Genomic DNA, 7,435 nt, shown 5'->3' on the forward strand with positions numbered 1-7,435 from the left:
TCTTATTCTCCTTCTTCTTTTTCTTCTTTTTCTTTTTCTTCTTATTTCTTCTTTTTCTTCCTCTCATTTTTTCTATACGTTCTTCATCTTCCTCTTCTTGTTCTTATTCTTGTTCTTCCTCTTCTTGTCCTTCCTCTTCTTCTTATTCTTCTTCATCTTCCTCATCCTCTTCACGTTCTTCTCCTTTTCCTTCCTTATCCTCTTCTTGTTCTTTTTCCTCCTCATCCTCTTTTTGTTCTTCTTCTTTCTATTCCTCATCCTCTGCTTGTTGCTGTTATATTTGTTCTTCTCCCTCATCTTCTTCTTGTTCTTGTTTTTTTCTTTAGCATCCTCTTATCATTCTTCATCCTCTTATTGTTGTTGTTCTTCTTCTTCATCTTCTTCTTGTTCTTCCTTGTCTTAATTATTTATTTACTTATTTATATATTTATTTATTTTTATTTATTTATTTATTGTTTTTGTTGTTCCTCTTCTTCCTCTACTCCTCCTTCTTCGTCTTCCGTCTCTTGTCGTCTATTCTCTGTACCCTCTTCTTTTCTTCTCCCACGTAGTTTGTCTTACTTTCTCTCCACTTACGTAGTTTATTACCATCTTTTGCTTCCCCTCTCTTTCTCTCCCTTCCTTTCTCTTCGTTTCGTCTCCGTTCGTCCTTGTCCTGTAAACTCTCTTTTTCGCCTTTCACGTAGTCTGTCTTACTTTCTCTCCAATTAGTTTATTACTATGATTTCTCTTCTCCCTCTCTCTTTCCTCACCCTCTCTTCATTTCCTCTCTTTTCGTTCGTTTTCAATACCCTCTCTCTTTTTTTCTAGCCGTCTCACGTACTCTGTTTTGTTTTGTGTCCAATTATTCAATTATTTTATTTTTCTTTCTCTGCATCTACCATATATTCCCTTTTCATCGTCCTTTGTTCTTTATCTTTGTTGTGTATTCATACTTCCTTAGTCTTCTTCCTCCTCTCTCTCTCTCTCTCTCTCTCTCTCTCTCTCTCTCTCTCTCTATATATATATATATACATACATACATACATACATACATACATACATACATATACCAACGGCTTTTTCCCCCTTACAAGGAAGGTAGCTAAAGTCAAAGGCATAAATCCACTCCCACCCATTTCATCCCCATATACTCCACTCCCATTCACCACCCCTCCCTCCCTCTCTTTTTTCTTGGCTCCTTCTGGATGACGGGTCATCCCTGCATCTCAGCCCCTGCCCTGAGTCAGAAACAATGCAGCAAGACACAGCACATCCACAGCAAAGCCGTTTCCTTTAATCGGCGACCATCCCTCTCCATCCCCTCATGCAGAAAAAGAGAAGAAGGGGAGAAATACCTTTTGGCTGCGTCAAAATATCATTCACACATACTCCCTCACCGCCCCCATCCCTATCCACTCCCTTCCATGCATCACAGCATCATCCATATACAACTATTCTCCACTCACCCCTATCTTCTGTCTTCTCCCTTCCTTCCTCAACAGACATTCCCCTCTTTCTCAGTACCCCTTTTACCTTATTCATCCATTTCACTCCCTGCACCTCTGCCTTCCACACCACTTTTACTAATCTTTCTTCACTCATTCTTTCCATGTGTCCAAACTATCCCAATACTCATTCGTCAACCCTATCTCCCAATTCCCTTTCCACCCCTGCTCTCCTCCTCACCTCGTTTCTCACTCTATCCAACCTAGTAACCCCTATCATACTTCTCAGGCATTTCATCTGAACCTCATTTAAACTCTCCCTCTCTTCCTCTCTTCTGTTCCATGTTTCTGCCCCATACAATGCTGTCGGCACAATCACCCCTTCATATAATCTCCCCTTAGCATCCATTCCAACATTTATCTTCAACTTTCTTCTTTCGTACATCTTCCCAATCTCCGTCAGCAAATAACAACTGGCTTATCTCCCAGATTTCTCTATTTTCTTTAACCATCTCCAATCTTCGTCCCATTACCCATGGGTTTACCTCTCATACCACTCCATCCATGTATAAATTGAACAGCCAAGACGACATAACACATCACTGGCGGAGTCCCACCTCTACGTAAAAGCTCTCGAATGTTCTTAACAGCTTTCCTCCTATCCCATATATCTGCAAAATCTCCCAAAGCCACAGTGCCTTCCTGTCTATCCTGTGATGAGCCTTTTCTAAATCTTTAACTTCACCCAAAACATCCATACCCTTTAATAAAGCTTTCTCACATATCTGTCTTATCACAAAAATCTGATCCAAGCAACACCTACCTGTCCTAAACCCACACTGTTCCTCACCAGTTACTCCCTCTGTTCCTCTCCTAATCCTCTCCCTCAAAACCCTCCCATAAGCCTTCCGAACTGGACTTAACAATCTGATCCCTCTGAAACCACTACACTTGTCCCTTTCCCTTTGTAAAACGGAACTATACATGCACTCCTCCAGTCGTCCGGCATTCTATTTTCTCTCTCTCTCTCTCTCTCTCTCTCTCTCTCTCTCTCTCTCTCTCTCTCTCTCTCTCTCTCTCTCTCTCTCTCTATATATATATATATATATATATATATATATATATTCTATATTTCGGCTACCAACTGTAGCCCTCTTCAGGAAAACACACACACACACACACATACACACACACACACGCACACACGCACACACACACACACACACACATACACATATATATATTATATATATATAATAATACGTGTGTGTGTATGTATATGTATTTATATATATATATATACATATATATATATATATATATATTTGTATATATATATAAATATATTCTTTATTTCGGCTACCAACTGTAGCCCTCCTCAGGAAAACATGTATCGTTCACTAGGTACGGGGTACTGGTATATGTAGATTCGTATTAAGTTTATACCATTTTATTCAAAGCTTTCAGGTTTTGCAGTTATGGTATATACACTGTCAACTGTTAAATAGAACGATACATTAATATAACTGTTTATCACACCACTTCTTGTTGCACAACACCTGTCATCGTCCCAACTCCTCGTCTCGGCCACGTTACCTTGGTGGTCATTGGCCGGAAGTGACATCTCAGCACTTTATTGTGTTGGGTTTAGTCTTTAGTCTTTACATTAATTTCGAGAAGGTCCGTTGTCTCACATGGGTGGTGCAACTGCATTGATTATGTATTGTTGTCTATTATCATACATGTTAATTATATATCCAGGGGAGGATCGTTAGTATACGTAATTTGTGTTTTGTGTTTGTTTGGTTACTCGGATGTTCATGTGCGTTCGTATGTCTGTTTGGTGGTCGAGTTGTTGTTGCAGACCCGAAGATTGCTGACTTAATTCTTAGTCAGCTAGAAGGGCCTGACATTGAGTGGGTGAGTGAGTGAGGGAGTGAGTGAGGGAGTGTGAGCGAGTGACGTTACTCATCATGTATATGGTGGCGTATACATATCGCTCTCCCCCTGGGGTTAGGTGGCTCCCGGCACCTAGGGTACATGGTTTACAAAAGTATTTATATGGGTAATACATCGAGAAAAAAAAATTCAGAGACACAAAATCCTGTGGGGTTAAAAATGTGCAGATGGGGGGGTGTTGTTGAAGTGAATCTGAGGTCCCAAGGGGGATCATGAACTGTAATTAAGGGGTAGCGATGTTGTGTCTCAGAAGTGTAACGTTGTGTCTCACCAGATTACATGTTCTATTGGATTTCACATACACTGTTTAATTCACTTTTTAAATGTTATTGTTTTTATGGTTTAACACTATCACTGTTGGGAGTGTTGTTTTTCTAGACACTGTTCTATGGTCAGTTTGGTGTGTCACATTGCACTTGTTTTATTTCATAGTATGGATATATAGTTTCTGTATGAATTTTTATAGTATTTAAGATATTGGGTGAGACACAAGAATAAACTTAATCTAGGTTTACAACAATTTGGGTATGGAGGTGGAAAGGTTTTGGAAGGTGTTATTTCATGCAACAGAATATGATTATTATTATTAGTATAAAGAGCATGATTAAGAGGGAAAGGGCTGTGGAGTTAAATGGAAGAATCCTATGATGTAAGTCGAATGAGTCCATGTCAAAAGTAGTCGATGTTTAAGGTGGGTAATTAATGATGTATTTACTTTTGGAGGATGAAGGTTATGTCTCAGTGTATGAGGATATGTTTATCTGACTCTCGCTAAGATTATATTGGTCGGAAGGAAGTAGAGAAGTTTTATAGATATGTGGAAAAGAGTTCTTATTGGAAATGTGCCATTTTAACCTCCACTGATAGATACATGACGTCCTGCATCTTCAGGGGCGAGAGCTAGAGTGCATGTTTAGTTGCGTCGACGCAGAGTCATGGGATGAGACTTGCGTATTGGTGATTGGTGTGTGTCTGTGATAGGTGGGTTGTGGATGGGAGGTGAGATTGGGTCGAGGTTCAGTTTGACCTTTCTCAACTTCTCTCCATGTATGGTGAAGGTGGAGTGATCAGAAGGATCTGTTAGTAGGAAAACATTGTTAGGGAGTGAACTTGTGACTATGAAGGGGCCTAGGAATTTGGGTTTGAGTTTGTTTGTTCGACCTGAGTCTTTTACCATGACTGTGTCGTCAGGTGCTATGTCAAGTGGAATTGACCGTTTGTGTTGTTTTGTCTTTGTCTTTTCCTGGGCTTCTTTCAGGTTTGCTCTAACTTTTTTGTAAATTGTTTGCATACCTCTTTTGATGCAGTGTGCGAGGTTATCTAGGTTGTATAAGGGTGGGGGGGGTTGGTTGAATATTTGGTAGGGTAGGCGCATTGGTTGGCCGAAAATGATTTCATGTGGGGACATCTTTGTTGCGGAATTGACTGTGCTATTGATACTGGCTTGTACCTGTGGTAGCCAATCTTCCCAAGTGTCCATGAGGTCATTGACCAATGGTCTGAGAATTTCTAGGACCTTGCGATTTGTTCGCTCAGTCAGACCGTTTCCCTGGGGGTGGTATGCAGTGGCAAATGTTTGGTCAATGTTGTAGAGATGTGCTATTTCGCGCATCACTTCATTTTTGAATTCTGAGCCATTGTCAGATAACATTGTGTGTGGTATGTTGTATTTACAAAATATATTGTTGACCAGGGTTTTGGCTACAGTCTCTGCTGTTTTGTCCTGGAGTGGTATTAAGATTGTGTATTTAGATAAATACTCAACTGCTGTGAGTACATAATTGGAACCTTGATGGCTCGTTGGCATTTTCAGTAGGTCAATGCCAAGTGTTTCCCATGGCTCAGCAGGGAGTGGGATATCTTTTATGTTGATTTGCTTCAGGTTAGGGCCTCTGAATTGTTTGCAAGTTACACAAGAATCTATGTGTGTGGTTATATCTCTTTTCATGTAAGGCCAATAATATGTGTGCCTAGCAGTGTTTAGTGTCTTATCTCTGCCCGAGTGGCCTCCCATTGCACTGTCGTGCAATATGTGTAGGACCTTGGGGACTAGGGCTCTGGGGATAACAGTAACCTCTCTTGTATTAATGGTTCTCCTTATGACTCCGTCGACCAGATTGAGTTCCTCAATAGGGACAGGTGGTCGGGAGTGTAAGGGGGTTTGTGATATGAGATGCTGTTTTATTGGAGACCATATTGGGTCTCTGTCAGTTTCATCTCTGAGTTCATGCATAGGTATGCATGTGGTTTGGGTTATGGGGGTGATGTGAGTTTGTCTGCTCAAGCAGTCTGCCACTACGTTAGCTTTCCCAGCTAAGTATACGATCATGGGATCGTAATCAAGGAGAGTTGTTTTCCATCTAGCAACTCTCCCATGTAAGTCTTTGGAGTTAAAAAGATAGACTAGTGGTTGGTGGTATGGTGTGGAGTGGGTTTGAACAGGTGGGGTATGGGGGGAAGGAAGGGGGAAGTTTTGGTACTGTTGCTGAATGGGAGGGGGGTTATTATGTGTTGGGATATGGGGGTTGGATGGATTATGGTTTATAGGAGGTTTTGTTTGCATATTTGGTTGGATGGGAGGAATGGGTGGTTGTGATTGTGAGGGGTGAAAGGGGTCTACTTGAGGAAGCTGGTTGAAAAAAGGTAAGACATCGTTCTCATAAAGGGGAGTTATAGGGGTATCTGCATTAGGATTAGTTTTGTCAGGATTATTTAACTGGTCAGAGGTATTGTCATTGTCAATTAAGTCTTCTGTGTGTATTTCCTCTTTGTCACTGGATATGTCATTTTGGTGTTTTTCTTCTCTAGACTTTGAGAAGACGCTATGTAAACTTTTTAGTTTTGATCTGGTGGCAAAGGCCATGTTGTTAAATCATGTATTAGTTAATAGTTAGTTTTGATTTGTAATCTAAGAAAAAAAATGAGCTGTTAAAATATGAATAATAGGTATATAGTAACTAAGGGTAATATGTTATGCTTAGATAAGGGAGGGGGGGTATGGGATGTCAACATTTATATACGGGTTACATATAAGAATATATAATTATAAATGGTAAAAATGTAAATATGGCAATAATAATAATGGGTTACATATTGTGCAAATAATATATGATATATTGTGTATAATAATAATTATATGTGTACATATATAGCTGGTTAACAGTAGTAATTATGAAAGGTAAGTTACATTTATAAAAATATCTAAGTTCTATGTAAATATTGAATTTTAAACATATAAAAGCTATTTGTTTAAACAAGAATTACATAACTAGAAGAATGTGGAATTAATATTATATAATAAGGAGTTAATTATTGTGATATTATTCTTATAATAGAATTAATTATGGTTGTTCATAAAAAAAAATTTACAGCAGTAAAGTAGGTTACATTGATAAAAATGTATAAGTTCTATGTAAATATTGAATTTTAAACATATAAGAGCTATTTGTTTAAACAAGAATTACTTAACTAGAAGAATGCATATGAATATTATATTATGTAATAATATTAACTGTTGAATATATATGTATATTTGTAATTGGCAGATTAAAGGGTATTACTTAATGATAATTTTTGAAGAGAAAAAAAAAACTTCTAAATGACAATATGCTAATATAAGTGCGAGATTACATAGTTGTTATATGGCTAAGGTGTACGTGCGTTGAGCACGTGGGTATCTAAAGGCGTGTAGGTTACCTTAAGACCGTGCTTGAAGCGATTTGTATTATGACGTGCAGCTGTGATAATTGCTGACGTTGTGGTTCTCGGTGGAACGCGACACTCGGGTGAGTGGTGAGGGTGAGCGGATGAGGTTTGTCCTCAAGCGATGGCTCGTTGATATTCTCGTAAAAAAAAAGGAAAGCAGTATCAGGGATTCAGAAATGGATAGGTAAGGTAATAGTAGTAATGATACTATTACGTATTTGAAAAGGGTGTTGGTTGGGTTACCTTATTTAGAGGCTGGTAATTATTGTTGAGTCGGCGATAACGTAGGTGTTGTGCATGGTGTGGTTTTGCTGCCACCAGGTGGTGAGAAATTTTCACCACCG

This window comes from Oratosquilla oratoria, chromosome 15, assembly GCF_046742065.1.
Source record: "Oratosquilla oratoria isolate Oo_2021 chromosome 15, ASM4674206v1, whole genome shotgun sequence".
Lineage (NCBI taxonomy): Eukaryota > Metazoa > Arthropoda > Malacostraca > Stomatopoda > Squillidae > Oratosquilla > Oratosquilla oratoria.